The sequence below is a fragment of the Rhinatrema bivittatum genome, chromosome 8 (genome assembly GCF_901001135.1).
Source record: "Rhinatrema bivittatum chromosome 8, aRhiBiv1.1, whole genome shotgun sequence".
Taxonomy (NCBI): Eukaryota; Metazoa; Chordata; class Amphibia; order Gymnophiona; family Rhinatrematidae; genus Rhinatrema; species Rhinatrema bivittatum.
Window position 1 is genome coordinate 216,805,055 of NC_042622.1, and position 17,802 is coordinate 216,822,856.

The following is a 17,802-nucleotide window of genomic DNA, read 5'->3' on the forward strand; positions in this document are numbered from 1 at the left end:
AGATTCTCACATTCAACTTTCTCAGCCCATTTTCTAATAATTCTAGACGTCTCGAAGATGTTAGTTGTTCTTTTATAATTGCTGAGTTGACTTTAGCGTTTGTTTGAACCTCTTTTTCAATCTCAGATATTTTATTGGTTTAAATAATGTTTAAATAATGTAAAAGTGATTAAAATGTGATACAATCCTATATGGAAGGATTATTAAGTGTAAAATGAAAAATTATAAATAAATAAAAAAAAATTACTCAGAAAATGCAAAAAAAAATTTTTTTTGGCTGTAAGCAAATAAACAGAAGTGCTAGATTCATATATTCATTTTCTTGACAAAATGTTCTTTTTTTCCTCTGGCAGTAATTCAATCTTTATTATGACCAAGCAGCTAAAAGAAAAACTAGGAAAAAAAAAAAAAGAGTGACAGCAGCAAGAGTCAGCCTTCGCTCTGTCATAGGTTGCTCACCAGCCTTTGGAGAGCACAGATTATCACACACTTTGATTAAGGGGTAGGCAGTTTGTCCCCAGCAGTTAAGATGCAGTGTCACACAGTGCTTTTGCCACCTCCTCCCTGAGGAGGAAGAAAGTGCTACAACCTTCATTTACCCACAAAAAGGTGTAATTTCCTATAGAAAAAGTTTAATGAAAAAAATGTTTTGGTAGCACAAATCAAAAAATTTCACAAGAAGGTATTTGAAAAGAACCGAGAAAATAGGCCTCTCAGAAAACAAAAAAACTATACAGAAACTACATTTTTCATACTTGATAGACCTCTCTAAATACATTAATGGTTTTCTTTTATTGTGTGTCATTTCAAATCTATTGACCACAAGAAAGATTCTGGAGCCTCAAACTATACAATTCAGTATCAGTATAGGTACAGCAGAAAATTAATACAAAAAAGCAAGCTTGCTTACTGTAAATAGTGTTTTTCGTAGATAGCAGATGAATTAGCATGCTGTCTGGGTACGTCCTCCGTGCCACTAGGTGGCGGAGCTCTCTAAGATCATCCAAAATCATTAAATGAGGTGATCCCTCCTGCCTATACCTGTGCCTGCTCGAGGCTCAGTCTGTGTCAAAGCAAGACGATATGCAATGCTGGAACTGTCCGGGGAGGCGGGAGGGTCAGCATGGCTAATTCATCTGCTATCTACAGAAAACACCTACGGTAAGCAAACTTGTTTTTTTTCCCATAGATAAGCAGCTAAATTAGCCATGCTGTCTGGGAGTCCCCAGCTGAAGTATTGAGCGTAGTAGGCATGTGGTCATTTGTATGTCAGTTATTGCTCAATACAGAATAGGAGGCGGACAATTCTGAAGTGAATGAACTAATTAAGTGTTCTATTGGAGAATTATCCGCCCTATTTTTGCGTCATCCTATGCCTGTTTTTCCAAGCAGTAGTGCGATGCGAAGACCATGTGGCTGCTTTGCAGATATCTAAGAAAGACACATCATGAAAGTGAGCAACAGAAGCAGCCATGGCACGAATTTGGCGTGCTTTGGGTGTGGTAGATAATGATTCCGAACGCTTTTGTTAACAGAAACATATGCAGTTGGTAAGCTAGGAACATAAGAACATAAGAAATTGCCATACTGGGTCAGACCAAGGGTCCATCAAGCCCAGCATCCTGTTTCCAACAGTGGCCAATCCAGGCCATAAGAACCTGGCAAGTACCCAAAAACTAAGTCTATTCCATGTAACCATTGCTAATGGCAGTGGCTATTCTCTAAGTGAACTTAATAGCAGGTAATGGACTTGTCCTCCAAGAACTTATCCAATCCTTTTTTAAACACAGCTACACTAACTGCACTAACCACATCCTCTGGCAACAAATTCCAGAGTTTAATTGTGCGTTGAGTAAAAAAGAACTTTCTCCGATTAGTTTTAAATGTGCCCCATGCTAACTTCATGGAGTGCCCCCTAGTCTTTCTACTATCCGAAAGAGTAAATAACCGATTCACATCTACCCGTTCTAGACCTCTCATGATTTTAAACACCTCTATCATATCCCCCCCTCAGTCGTCTCTTCTCCAAGCTGAAAAGTCCTAACCTCTTTAGTCTTTCCTCATAGGAGAGTTGTTCCATTCCCATTATCATTTTGGTAGCCCTTCTCTGTACCTTCTCCATTGCAATTATATCTTTTTTGAGATGCGGCGACCAGAATTGTACACAGTATTCAAGGTGCGGTCTCACCATGGAGCGATACAGAGGCATTATGACATTTTCCGTTTTATTCACCATTCCCTTTCTAATAATTCCCAACATTCTGTTTGCTTTTTTGACCGCCGCAGCACACTGTACCGATGATTTCAATGTGTTATCCACTATGACACCTAGATCTCTTTCTTGGGTTGTAGCACCTAATATGGAACCCAACATTGTGTAATTATAGCATGGGTTATTTTTCCCTATATGCATCACCTTGCACTTATCCACATTAAATTTCATCTGCCATTTGGATGCCCAATTTTCCAGTCTCACAAGGTCTTCCTGCAATTTATCACAATCTGCTTGTGATTTAACTACTCTGAACAATTTTGTGTCATCTGCAAATTTGATTATCTCACTCGTCGTATTTCTTTCCAGATCATTTATAAATATATTGAAAAGTAAGGGTCCCAATACAGATCCCCGAGGCACTCCACTGTCCACTCCCTTCCACTGAGAAAATTGCCCATTTAATCCTACTATCTGTTTCCTGTCTTTTAGCCAGTTTGCAATCCACGAAAGGACATCGCCACCTATCCCATGACTTTTTACTTTTCCTAGAAGCCTCTCATGAGGAACTTTGTTAAACGCCTTCTGAAAATCCAAGTATACTATATCTACCGGTTCACCTTTATCCACATGTTTATTAACTCCTTCAAAAAAGTGAAGCAGATTTGTGAGGCAAGACTTGCCCTGGGTAAAGCCATGCTGACTTTGTTCCATTAAACCATGTCTTTCTATATGTTCTGTGATTTTGATGTTTAGAACACTTTCCACTATTTTTCCTGGCACTGAAGTCAGGCTAACCGGTCTGTAGTTTCCCGGATCGCCCCTGGAGCCCTTTTAAATATTGGGGTTACATTTGCTATCCTCCAGTCTTCAGGTACAATGGATGATTTTAATGATAAGTTACAAATTTTTACTAATAGGTCTGAAATTTCATTTTTAGTTCCTTCAGAACTCTGGGGTGTATACCATCCGGTCCAGGTGATTTACTACTCTTCAGTTTGTCAATCAGGCCTACCACATCTTCTAGGTTCACCGTGATTTGATTCAGTCCATCTGAATCATTACCCATGAAAACCTTCTCCATTACGGGTACCTCCCCAACATCCTCTTCAGTAAACACCGAAGCAAAGAAATCATTTAATCTTTCCGCGATGGCCTTATCTTCTCTAAGTGCCCCTTTAACCCCTCAATCATCTAACGGTCCAACTGACTCCCTCACAGGCTTTCTGCTTCGGATATATTTTTAAAAGTTTTTACTGTGAGGTTTTGCCTCTACTGCCAACTTCTTTTCAAATTCTCTCTTAGCCTATCTTATCAATGTCTTACATTTAACTTGCCAATGTTTATGCTTTACCCTATTTTCTTCTGTTGGATCCTTGAATGAAGATCTTTTGGCTAAAATAGCTTCTTTCACCTCCCCTTTTAACCATGCTGGTAATTGTTTTGCCTTCTTTCCACTTTTCTTAATGTGTGGAATACATCTGGACTGTGCTTCTAGAATGGTATTTTTTAACAATGACCACGCCTCTTGGACATTTTTTACTTTTGTAGCTGCTCCTTTCAGTTTTTTTCTAACAATTTTTCTCATTTTATCAAAGTTTCCCTTTTGAAAGTTTAGCACGAGAGCCTTGGATTTGCACACTGTTCCTTTTCCAGTCATTAAGTCAAATTTGATCATATTATGATCACTATTGCCAAGCGGCCCCACCACCATTACCTCTCTCACCAAGTCCTGTGCTCCACTGAGAATTAGATCTAAAATTGCTCCCTCTCTCGTCTGTTCCTGAACCAATTGCTCCATAAAGCTATCATTTATTCCATCCAGGAACGTTATCTCTCTAGCGTGACCCGATGATACATTTACCCAGTCTATATTGGGGTAATTGAAGTCTCCCATTATTACTGCACTACCAATTTGGTTAGCTTCCCTAATTTCTCTTAGCATTTCACTGTCCATCTCACCATCTTGACCAGGTGGACGGTAGTATACCCCTATCACTATAGTCTTCCCTGACACACAAGGGATTTCTACCCATAAAGATTCAATTGTGCATTTAGTCTCATGCAGGATGTTTATCCTGTTGGACTCTATGCCATCCCGGACATAAAGTGCCACACCTCCTCCCGAGTGCTCCTCTCTGTCATTGCGATATAATTTGTACCCTGGTATAGCACTGTCCCATTGGTTATCCTCTTTCCACCATGTCTCTGAGATGCCAATTAAGTCTATGTCATCATTTACTGCTATACATTCTAATTCTCCCATCTTACTTCTTAGACTTCTGGCATTAGCATACAAACATTTCAAAGTTTGTTTTTTGTTTGTATTTTCATTCTGCTTTTTAATTGATAGGGATAAGTTAGAATTTTTTAGCTCAGGTGAGTTTTTAGTTACAGGCACTTGGACTACTTTTCTAATTATTGGAACCTCACTGTCGGGATGCCCTAATTCTAATGCATCATTAGTATCCTTTAAAGATACCTCTCTTCCTTTGAAACTGGAAGACCTGGCGCATTTGGATTGAATGAGAGGAAGAGTTGCGAAGGTCTGGTAGGAGATTGAGTACGTTGTTTATAATATGCAAGAGCACGTTTACAGTCTAAGGAATGAAGACGCCGCTTTCTGTTGTTTGCTTGCAGTTTAGGATGAAAGATTGGTAGTGCTATGGTTTGGTTCAAATGAAAGGTGGAAACTACCTTAGGTAGTGTTGCGTCCGGTCTTCGACGGCTTCGCCCCGCTTGTTGCACCCCTATCTCAGCTCCTCCCGTTAACCTGGGCAAGATGGCTACCGCAGCGTCGTCAAGCAGACTTCTCTGGCGTCCCCGGAACGGCTATGGTGCAGCCGTACGCCATTGCTCCTCCCAGGTACCTGTTAGGGTGCGCGCGCATGCACAACACACGTCTAAGTATGCCTTGTGGCGCAAATCTCGAGGGCGTTCCCTCATCTGACGTCACGCCAATCTGGGTATATGTACTTCTCAAGATTGCTAGCTCATTGAGGTGGCAAAGACTCGAATGGACACGAACTGTTCCTGTCTGTGCTACTCTGCCGCTTCTCTGCTGCCTGCGGGAAGCTTTCCTTCTACCATTCGGGGTTTACTACTAACTTGGGTACCCGCTCCTCGGGGGCCCTCTGTTCTATTTTCAGGTACCATTCAGGGAACAGGTACTCGCTCCTCGAGGGCCTGCTCTCCCTGCCTCAGTGCTTGTACCAATGACAAGTATCTGGTGGAATCGCATCAATAACAGCTAACACCGAGTGAGTACTCTAATCTCTCATCTGTCTCATCCACAGTATCTCCTTGCTGCGGAACCTCCTGACGTCATCTAGGAGAGAAGGGCTCCCTTTGCCGAGGTCCCTGAGACTACAACTCACCACTGCCACCTGGTGGCTACTTCAAGCTGTATAATAAAAGAGTTCAATTCCGGTGTTTTGCGTATAAGAGTCTAGCCCAGTGCTGTGGCTCCTCACGGGGTTCCTCCCCGTGGGTGTGGTCATCTTCACAGTACCCAAGGATCCACTAAAACACACGTAAGAACAGATTGCCAACTCCATGGATCCGGCTCAGCTCATGGCTCATTCCAGGCCTGGCCCAGCGGATCACCGAACAGCAGACTGCGCTGGAAGGACTGACCACTGCACTTAATTTGTTACACAAACAGATGAACTCCCCTTCCACCTCAGGTAAAGAGGCTGAACCGGAGGTGACGGTCAAGACAACTGTACCTCTAGCAGCTCCTACCCCGCTTCTCGGGAGAAGTATGGAGATGCAGAGACTTCATTAACCAGTGCTGCATGCACTTTGGGGTAGATTTTATAAATTTACGCGCGCGCGAACAAAAGTACGCTGGATTTTATAAGATACACACGTAGCCGCGCGTATCTTATAAAATCCGGGGTTGGCGCGCACAAGGGGGTGCACATTTGTGCAACCTGCGCGCGCCGAGCCTGGCGCCAGCTGCCTGTTCCCTCCGAGGCCGCTCCGAAATCGGAGCGGCCTCGGAGGGAACTTTCCTTCCGCCTCCCTTCACCTTCCCCTCCCTTCCCCTACCTAACCCACCCCCCCGGCCCTATCTAAAAACCCCCCCTCCTACCTTTGTTGGCAGATTTACGCCTGCCGAAAGCAGGTGTAAATCTGCGCGCGCCAGCGGGCTGCTGGCACGCCATCACCCGACCCGGGGGCTGGTCCGCAGGCCTCGACCACGCCCCTGGACCTGCCCCGAACCGCCCCCTAACCCCGGACACGCCCCCAGACACGCCCCCTCCCGCCCCTTTTACGAAGCCCCGGGACTTGCGCGCAGGGCTTTTAAAATACGGCCCTTTGTGTTACAACCTGGACATTTTCCCACAGCTTATGCGAAGACTACGTACATCCTGTCATACCTAGATGGATGAGCCCTGTCCTGGGCATCTTCGCTGTGGGAACATGAAGACCCAATCCTTCACATAATTGAAGGATTCCTTAAACTGTTTAAATCCGTTTTTGATGATCCTGCCCAATATTCTGTTGCAGGATCTTCTTTGGTTCACCTAAAGCAAGGGAACAAGACCCTAGCTGACTTCGCTATCGAATTCAAGACACTGGCGTCTGGATTATCCTGGGACCCACGATGCCTCAAGATGCTGTTATTTGAAGGACTGAACACTTGCCTGAAGGATGAACGCTCAGCTAGAGAGATGCCTGAAACCTTGGCTGAACTGGTGAGACTGGCAACGAGAATCAACTGCCGGCTTCGAGATAAAGTTCAAGAAACCAAGACTTCTAGGAGACCCTTTCTGAGTGAAGTCCGAGTCAAGACTGCATCCAGGACTGCCCCTACGATCCCAGCAGCCGGCGAAGAGGAACCGATGCAATTAAGCCGCAGCCACCTGACGTCAGAAGAGAGAGAATGCGGAAGAAATTAGGGCTTTGTACGTACTGTGGACAAGCTGGTCATGCTGTCCCAAATTGCCCTATATGTCCGGGAAACGGACAGATCTAAGTCCTGCGGGAGGACTCTTCTTAGGTCTCACCACTCCTTCTCCTCCGCTCTCTCTTCCTGTATTTCTCATCTGCGGTCCTCTACAATTCCAGACTCTTGCCCCAGTGGACTCAGGGGCAGGAGGCAACTTCATTCTTCAATGACTAGTAGAACATCTACGGATCCCTACTTTCACCTTGTCACCTCCTATACTTCTTTCATCCATCCACGGAGAACCCTTGCCGGGAGAAGTAACACTACGTTCCAAACCAGTGTGTCTACGTACTGGTGCTCTCCATACGGAGACCATCTCATTCTTTATTTTAGAGAAGGCTATGCACCCCATCGTACTGGGATTACCGTGGCTACAACAGCATATGCCTCAATTCGATTGGGTCACTCTGGAATTGCCAAGTTGGGGTCCAGACTGCCATAGGCGATGCCTGACTGAGGTTAAGCCATTACCTTGATTGTCTACCACCCCAGTAATGCCGGGCCTGTCGCCTCAATACACATCTTTTCAAGATGTCTTTTCAAAAGAAGCTGCAGATATACTTCCGCCTCACAGACCCTATGACTGCCGCATTCGTCTGAAGCTGAATACGGAGCCAGCAAAGGGCAGAGTGTACCCCTTGTATGTGGTCGAGAACAAGGGCATGTCTGAATACATTCAGGAGAATCTCAACAAGGACTTCATTAGACCGTCCAAGTCTCCTGCGGGCGCAGGCTTCTTCTTTGTGGGCAAAAAGGATGGCACATTGCGTCCTTGCATAGATTACAGAGGCCTTAACGAAATAACTATTAAGGACCGTTATCCCCTGCCTCTGATTTCAGAACCTTTTGATAGACTACAAGGAGCCCAGATCTTTTCAAAACTGGATCTGAAGAGAGCATACAGCCTACTTCGCATTAAAGTGAAGTAGGCTGTATGGCGATGAATGGAAGATGGCCTTCAACACTCGAGATGGCCACTTCGAGTATTTAGTGATGTCGTTCGACCTGTGCAATGATCTGACTGTCTTTAAAAATCTAATGACAGACATCTTCTGAGACCTCCTCTATAAATGTGTTATCTACTTAGATGACATCTTAATTTTCTCACAAGACATCACCACTCACCACGAGAATGTCAAGAGTACTACAGAGGCTTCGTGAGAACCATCTCTATGCCAAGCTATCTAAATGTGAATTTCATAAGGAATCAGTGCCTTTCCTAGGCTACATTGTCTCCAAAGGTGGTTTCCAAATGGACCCACAGAAGCTGGAGAGTATCAAGAAATGGGCACAACCCACCGGGTTAAAGGCTCTCAGATGCTTCTTGGGTTTCACCAACTATTATAGGATCTTTATCAAGAATTACTCCTCACTCACAGTACCGCTGACCGCTATGACAAGAAAAGGTGCCAACGTGGCTAATTGGTCTCCCGAAGCGATTGCTGCATTCCAAAAGCTGAAGGATGCCTTTTCAACCAAGCCATGCCTTCGACATCCAGACCCCTCAAAACCTTTCAACGTAGAGGTTGACGCCTCAGACCTTGGCATAGGGGCAGTGCTAAGCCAGGCTGGCGATTCTAAGGTCCCACATCCAATCTCATTTTTCTCCCGTCACTTTTCTCCTGCCGAAAGAAATTACGGAGTTGGAGACTAGGAACTTCTGGCCATAAAGATGGCATTCGAAGAATGGCGCCCTTGGTTCAAAGGAGTGCAACATCAAGTAGCTGTCTTCACAGACCATAAGAACTTGGAGTATCTCCGCCATGCACAGCATCTGAACCATAGACAAGCGAGATGGTCTCTGTTTTTCAACAGATTCAACTTCGTGCTCAAGTATTGTCCAGGAGACAAGAATATCAGAGCTGATGCTCTTTCATGCTCCTTCCTCTCCGAGGATGTACCCGAAGAGCCACAACACATCATTGACCCTGAGAAGGTCATATTGGCAGCTACCCATCCGGTGCCTGCAGGAAAGACTATAGTATCCAAGAACCTCAGGAAAAAGCTATTGGCTTGGGCCCATGACTCCAAACTCTCAGGACACCCTGGGCAACGAAGGACGTTGTCTAAATTGCAAACCTTTTATTGGTGGCCCACTGTGAAAGAGGACACGTTCACCTATGTCGCTTCCTGCGCTAAACAGAAGACACTGCCAGGATGTTCATGGGGGTCTCCTCCAACCCTTGCCGGTCCCTGAAGAACCGTGGACACATTGCCACAGATTTTGTGGTAGATTTACCATCATCAGGAGGGAACACCACCATTTGGGTAACCGTTGACAGGTTCTCGAAGATGGAACATTTCGTGGCTCTCCCAGGCTTACCCACCGCCATGGAGCTCGCCCGATTATTCATCAAGCACATCTTCCGCCTGCATGGCTTGCCTAAGCACATAGTCTCCGATCGCGGAGTTCAGTTCACAGCTAACCTTTGGAAGGCATTATGCAAGAAGTTCGATATAGCCCTTGACTTCACATCGGCATATCATCCTCAGTCCAACGGCCAAACAGAAAGGATGAACAGGACACTCAAACAGTTCATTCATGCCTACGTGAACACCCGACAGAATGATTGGCGCGAACTGTTGCCATGGGCAGAATTTGCCATAAACTCTCATCCAGCAACATCCACTGGATCAACACCATTTGAAGTGGTTTATGGATGACTACCACTACCACCACTGCCACTTCCATTATCAGTGTCGTCCACAGCAGCACAGACTACTGCTACAGATATCCATCAACTCTGGACTCAAACTAAAGAGATGCTTGTGAAAGCAGGAATACGAGCCAAGAAAGGATACGATGCTCATCATCGCAAGGCTCCAGACTTCAAACCTGGTGACAAGGTCTGGCTTTCAACAAAACATTTAAAACAAACTTCCTTCAGCTCAATTCGCTCCTCGCTTCGTTGGACCATTTCCCATTATCCAACGACTGGGCTACAGTCTGAAGCTACCAGCTACTTTAAAGATCCACAATGCATTCCACGTCTTACTATTGAAACCAGTGATACTCAGTGAATTCTCCAACAAGATACCTGACGCTACTCCAGTAGATGAAGACGACATCGAATACAAAGTTGACTCAGTTCTCAATGTAAGAAAACGAGGCAGAGTATGGGAATACCTCCTGTCATGGAATAGTTATGGCCCAGAAGACAACTCTTGGACTCCAATGTCCAATATCTTGGATAAGATGATGCTATAGGATTTCCATCATCTACATCCGCAAAAACCTAGACCTGGTAGGTCATTGTGTGGACGCCCTTTGAAGGGGGTACTGTTGTGTCCGTCGGTGATCGACGACTTCGCCCCGCTTGTTGCACCCCTATATTGGCTCTTCCCGCTTACCTGGGCAAGATGGCTACCGCAGTGTCGTCGAGCAGACTTCTCTGGCGTCCCTGGAACAGCTATGGTGCAGTCGTACGCCATTGCTCCTCCCATGGGCGCGCGCAACCCACGTCTAAGTACGCCCAGTGGCACGAACCTCGAGGGCATTCCCTCATCTGACGTCATGCCAATCCGGGTATATATACTTCTCAAGATTGCTAGCTCATTGAGTTGGCAAAGACTCAAATGGACAAGAACTGTTCCTGTCTGCGCTACTCTGCCGCTTCTCTGCTGCCTGCGGGAAGCTTTCCTTCTGCCGTTCAGGGTTTACTACTAACTTTCCAGATGTAGAGCTGTACCCACTTTGTCAATAAATTTGGGTAGGCCAGGTCTTCTGGTGGAGAGTATGGCTCTTGATGTACCTCTGCCGGGTATCTCAAAAAAGATATAATTGCGATGGAGAAGGTACAGAGAAGGGCTACCAAAATGATAAGGGGAATGGAACAACTCCCCTATGAGGAAAGACTAAAGAGGTTAGGACTTTTCAGCTTGGAGAAGAGACGACTGAGGGGGGATATGATAGAGGTGTTTAAAATCATGAGAGGTCTAGAACGGGTAGATGTGAATCGGTTATTTACTCTTTCGGATAGTAGAAAGACTAAGGGGCACTCCATGAAGTTAGCATGGGGCACATTTAAAACTAATCGGAGAAAGTTCTTTTTTACTCAACGCACAATTAAACTCTGGAATTTGTTGCCAGAGAATGTGGTTCGTGCAGTTAGTATAGCTGTGTTTAAAAAAGGATTGGATAAGTTCTTGGAGGAGAAGTCCACTACCTGCTATTAAGTTCACTTAGAGAATAGCCACTGCCATTAGCAATGGTTACATGGAATAGACTTAGTTTTTGGGTACTTGCCAGGTTCTTATGGCCTGGATTGGCCACTGTTGGAAACAGGATGCTGGGCTTGATGGACCCTTGGTCTGACCCAGTATGGCATTTTCTTATGTTCTTATCCCATTGAAGATGTTGGGGAAGATGGAATCAATTTTGGCTGCTGAGGCAGTCTATTAGAGCTTGGTTGTACTGGTTGCTCTAGCATTGGTAGTGATGGTCCAGGCGAGAGCAGTAAAGGAGTTCTAGGTCGTTGAGGAGACGACTCCACTGAGTGTATTGAAGATCCTTGTGGACTATGAGATGGAAGTTGAGGAACTTGAAAGGAGGCTTGTAAAGAAGTAATAAGCCCAGTTAAAACTGTTGAAATCTGTGTAATGGCCTGCTAGGCGACGTCTGGCATCTGCGGAGTCTGTCCGATGGCCAGAACCGTGTGAGGAATAGGAGGCAGCTGAATGTCTGGATTCGATAATTCTGGAGAAATCCTACGCACTAGCCTCCTTCTCATATGGACAGGTTCTTGTATGTCCTTATGACGTTCATGTGCAAGGGATGATACATCTGAGAATATCTCCAGGGAGGAAGACAAAGAGTGGGTAGAGTGCGAAGAAACGTGTAATAAATCATCCTCGGCAGCCATATGTGATCTCGCCCCTTTATTTTGACCAGACGCCAATCCTAGAGGTGAGAAATCTCATGAGTCTGGATGAGACAGGTGAAAACTTGGTGATTTTTCACCCGAGGTATGTGCTAAGTGCTTTCTCTTGTAAGAATGCTTCGACCCAAGTACTTTTTCAGTTGAGTGGGCTCTCAGTAACTGAGGGTTCTGTACTATCCCTTGCTTGGATTTTGATGGTTCTTGAACCCTCCTCGGGTTCTTATGAGGTTTAGGTGATAGATGCCTCGATTTTGGGATTCGAGATGTATCTAGGTGCTTCGACGGATCTTTTCATGTCGAGTCTTGAGGTGTTTTTAGTGGTTGCGCCAGCACCAGTGGGTGTGTTTGCTGCGGAAGCTGCGTCGGTTGATGAGTCTGCGTCATTGCATGCCCTGACGTCGAAGCTTGAACCAGAGACTCATGGTGCATCGGCGTTGATACACGTGCCGTCTCCGATGCATGCCACGATGTTTTAGAGGTCTTTGAGATTACTCTGGAGTTGGAAGGTCCCTTCCTATGGGAGAGTTCTTTGTGCCTTTTAACCTCATTTGAGCTTGAGGAGGTAGGCCCCATCGACGCAGCTCTCTGCTTCCTTTCCGCCTGATGTGTCACTGGTCCCGGCGACGAATGTGACTCAGAAGGAGGGGCATAGAAGCCTCTAGCCAACCTCAATCTCGTCAGCCCTTTGGCGCTGAGCCCTAGGTGACATCCTTCTGCAATGCTTGCAGGATTCCTGTATGTGGTCTGGGATCAGACACACAACAGGCTTCATACCTATTTGTAAGCGACATAATTCTGCCGCAGGCGCATGGCTTGAACCCCAATGGCCTGGGCTTCTTATGTCCTTCGCTCCTCTCAATTTTAATCTATTTTTAAACTGTTTTTACTTATTTTTTGTCGGTCGCTGAGGAGAATCTGAAGCTTCGTGTGTGTTCCCGCGCGCGGAAAACAACAAAGATTGAGGAGAATCTGCTTTTCCAGCGCGGGAACTCACGCACAGCCGCACAGAGCTAAGCTCTCTGTAAGAGCTTTGAAAAGCTCGACCTCCCAGGCCTGAACAGACAGCCCAAGACAGCATGGCTGATTCAGCCCTGCTATTGACGGGAAATTATGAGTTCCTGTAGAATAGGTGCTTTGTGTGATGTTATTTGCTTCTGAAGAACTCAGTGAGGGAGGGTTGGGAGGGATGGGAAATGGAGAGAGTAACCTTGCTCTATTATTGAAAAGACCCACTGATCTAAAGTAATGTGGCTCCAGGCTGGAAGAAAGTTGGACATCCTGCCCCCCACGGGGAGTGACTGACTGTGGCAGCATGATTTTTAAAAACCTGGCTGGGTTTTTGCAGGCTGAGGGTCCACCTGTTGACGTGGCTAACAAGGGGCTCTGGCACGCTGGCGTGGTGTTTGATGCTGATAAGGTTGTTGCCTCGACGGTTGATATGATTGAGGCTTGTAGTATGAATAAGGTTTGAATGTTTTAAAAGTTGCTCTTCTGTATGGAACAGAAGAATAGTGACACCGTGATGTGGTTGGTTGATTAGAGAATGTTAGCGAAAGGACTGCTGTTTTTTGCTCCTTAAGCTTCGTCACTGTGTCTGTGAACTTATCTCCAAACAAGTTTTCCGGATGACATGGCAGGTTTGCTAATTTGTCATGGACATCATCCCTTATTGCGCTGGAACGTAGCCATGCAAGATGTCTTGCTGCTAAGGCATTCGCTGAAGTTTTAGAAGAGACATAAAATCCTTTGTAAATAGACCTTAGCAGGTGTCTCAAACCTTCCTCTAGGTATTGAGGAGGCAAATTGATATCCTGGGAGCCTTGTTGGAGATGTGGTTTCAGTGATTGTAAATTGTCGAAAAGATATTGCGCGATGTAAAATTGGTGGTTTTGAATATGCACATTCAGCATCCCAGATTGGAAGGACATTTTTGCAAAGTCATCTAATGTTTTGTTATCTCTGGTCGTGGTATATTGGAATGGAGTCTTGATTTACGAGCCTTCTGCACTGCTGACTCTACTACCACTGAATGATGTGGGAGCTGTACTGATGAATGAAAGGGACAATCTTTCATCTTATATTTGAGATCTATTTTGCATGATCTTGGAGGAATGGATAACGGAGTATCCCACGACTTCTCTATCAACGCTGTCAAAAAACAGGATATTGTGGTAGTGCCACCTGTTCATTAGGGGTGTCAAAAATGTTAACAACGCCTAACGTCTCCTGACGTTAGGCGATCAGGGATTCTCCTTGTTTCCACATTAAGCATCTGACCAAACTTTTCTATGAACTGACAGTATGTAAGATCCTCTGGAGGAGAGTAGGGCTCAGGGGGCACCTCCGCTGGATCAGAAGAGTAACCCGAATCTGATGATGTATCCGAATCTGAAATCTCCTCAACCGGAGATGAAGGTGAGGTTGGATGGTCTTTTGGTGCTAGACCTGGTATTGCTGAGTCCTCTGGAACTGTCTGTGATATAGAAGGAGACAGTTGAGGTGTCAGATGAGTTTTTCTACTAACTATAAAAATTGAGTCAATATATTGGTAATCTGAGACATAGCCTGATTAGCCAGTCCAGATGCAGATGGTGTAAGAGGTGGTTCTGCAACTGGAGGTAGAGTGGACCAGAGTACATCTGCCTGTGTTCGTCTTTTGTTGGGTGGGATAACTGGTGGTGTTGGCTGAGGTTGATCAGGGGCAAAGGCGCCCATGGAGGTCAGAGAAATAGCCAATAACGCACCAGATGATGTGGAAGCTGTGTCTGATAAACTAGGTGGAGAAACCTCTCTGGGTCTTTTGTGGCCTGAGTGATGTTTTTTAGTTGTTTTTGCGTCGGGTGCGTCGGTAAGGTGCTATATGCGCCGATGCACGTCGACTACGTCGATGGTGCGTCGATCGGGCGAGGATGCGTCAGTGACCTCTTTGTGTGGATGCTTCGCTCCTTTGGTGGTGCGTCGATGCTTCGGAGCGGAGCCAGCACATTTATCTTTAGAGCGCCAATGTGTTGACTGCGTCAGTGACGCATATGGCCACGATGCCACAGACACATCCCCCACACCTTGCGCCGATTTTTATCTACGTGAAAACACTTCTGTCAATGGGGGCAAAATTACATGCCATTTTACCCATAAAAATATTTTTGATATTTTCTCCATAAGTCTCTGGGCAGACGGTAATACATTAAGGACTTAGCACCCTTCATTCTGTTTAATGTATACACCTGAGTATTTACATTTGACATAACTGCTAACTAAACCCTTGCTGCATGCATACTACTGAAAGCAAGCTGGAGTTCAGAACTTTTGTACTTGGTGGTACAAGAAAAATAAAATTAGAGAGGCAGAAAACCAAAAGACCAACAGCATATTTGACTTGGATGAACCACCATCTTTTCTCTCTCTGACTTACCTTATAACTGAAGTTTCCCGATGAAAAATTCCACACTGTATAAGAAAAACATTCAGTTATACAGTAGGAGATGAATCAGCAGTTACTGACAGACCCTGACATGTGCTGTTATCCAGAAGTCACTTCATATTCTAAAATACTATAAAAGGAGGAGATGAATGTTTCCCCATGGCTGAACAAATGCTGTACGAATAGGGCTGGTTTGGTAACCTAGGTTAATACTCCACATGCTGTCCAAGCAGAAATATAGGTTCAATGCCAGGTCAGACTCTTAATCTTTGAGCTGGCCAGAAGTGAAAGTGCTAATAGAGAACAGCCCCAAGACAGAAGGGGAACAGATGGGAAGGTGCCGAACAATATTCCTACAGCGACCCCTACAGATCAATCAAAAAGCAGTACTGGATGTATTGGAAAGAACGAGCTGCCGGACACTGCATATGTAACAGAGTACAGACACACAAATTTCTACAACTTCCCTATCAGCATAACAGTAAGAAGCACGAGAATGCTTCATTCTAAACCTGTTACTATGTCATGCTTTATCCTGCTACAAGGCTTCCTTCAAAGGTTTACAAAGATTTAGGTCAGGCACTAAGCCCAAGGTGAGAAAGATAATTGTCTAGGGGTAATTTTCAAACATCCCACACATGAAAGAAAAAATGCATTTAAAGTTATACCAATTTTCAAAGCGTACTTACACACAAGTCAGCTTTCAAATTTATCCCACCAAACCTACCTGCACAAGTTATAACTGCTAAAATGTACATAAATTTTAATTGAAAATTTGTGCCGACATCCTTTTAAATCCAAACCACCTCTGCTCAGTCCAGGTAAATTTAATGCACAAACATGACATTTATTTCTGGTGGCATTTGTAAATAACTAGATTAGAAAGGTGTACTCCATGATGTATGTAATTTCCAAATTCATTCTATACCTCCAGCACTTAATCACCAAGGACAAAAAGCAATCACCATGTACTCCTGCCTCCCCCTTCCCCACTCCTAATAACTTTTGTTTAAGAGGTTGTAGATGGCAGGAGTACATTGGGAATTCATACTCCCCACTAGGGATGTGAATCGGATCCGATATCGGATCCGATTCTGGTTCCGATTCACATCTCTATAGATGTGAATCGGATCCGATATCGGATGTGAATCGGATCCAATATCGGATCCGATTCACATCCCTACTCCCCACCTTAACACGCAGCTCACTCACTCCTTTCTTTTCCCCCTCCCCTGCTTCCCCATCCTGGCACAGTCAGTTTTCTCCTCTACTTCCCTCATCCCACTCATCTCCCTCACTCTGCTCTTGCACACACACAATTGGCCCCAAACACTAGCCCTAGGCACAAGCATCTCTAGTCAGAGTGGATGCTAACATACGGCTCCTGTCCCACCTGCCTGCTTCAGCTCTACCCAGCTCGTATGATTGCAGCAGACACTAGGGCACAAAAAGCACTTAATTTGCATGTACATTGTTCTCCTAGTCAGATGCAGCAAACAGGTGAGTGGACCTTGGAATGCTGCTTATTCTTTTCTCTCGGTGACTGATACTAGTGGCTAGTTATCAGTCTGGTCTGAGCCAGCCAGGCGTGGGAATGCTGCTGCAACAGACCAAGCAGGTAGATACGTGTCACTATATCCAGTGGGGCAGAGGGATGTACAGCTCTCTGCTGCCTCATTCCTAACAGGCAGGTCAATACAGTAAAGTGCGGCCGCGGTTACCCTGCTCCTAACCCGTTTTCTACCCACTTTTCGGCCGCGTTAGTCCAACCCGCGATACACTATCCCCTTTAACCTACTCTTAACCGCGTCCTTAAATCACCAGGTAACCCCTTCCGCCCGTGGCATGTATATTACATGTAAACGATCAAATTAGCTATTCCCTCCCATACAGTAACGCACGCCCCAACTATCGCTTTTTTACCCTGCCGTTTTGCCGCGCGTTTAACCTGCTAACTTACCGCCTACCCTTACCCCTGCGTTAGAGGCAGGGGTAAGGGTAGGCGGCAAACTTTTCCCCAGCCCCCGCTCACCTACCCTGGCCGCGTCCATGGGTGCTGGTCTCTGGGGCAGCCCCAGTCCTCTCCCCTCCTCCCGAAGCAACGAAAGCAGAAAAAAATCGAAAAAGCAAAAAAAAAAAAAAGCGAAAAAGCGAAAAAAAAAGTTGCACGAGAGAGAGGGGAGAGGGGACGGGCAATCCTATGCTCGGGATTGCCAGTCCTCTCTCCCCTCCTCCCGAAGCAAGGCACGAAAAGCAGCCTTGCTTTGGGAGGAGGGGAGAGAGGACTGGCAGTGTAAAGCAACGAAGCGACTTACTTTTTTTGCAGCCCCCC

At 45.5% G+C, this 17,802-nt stretch overlaps 1 protein-coding gene across 4 annotated transcripts in view; it reads right to left on the reverse strand.

Moving 5' to 3' along the window:
• GNG7 (G protein subunit gamma 7) overlaps window positions 1–17,802 on the reverse strand; it is a 171,897-nt gene that overhangs the window by 69,488 nt on the left and 84,607 nt on the right. Inside the window, exon 4 of one of the 4 annotated variants that reach the window (XM_029613162.1) lies at window positions 15,462–15,496. The exons of the other annotated variants lie outside the window; for them this stretch is intronic. The gene's annotated coding sequence lies outside the window, so the exon portion shown is untranslated. The remainder of the gene's footprint in view (window positions 1–15,461; window positions 15,497–17,802) is intronic. 4 annotated transcript variants of the gene reach the window in all.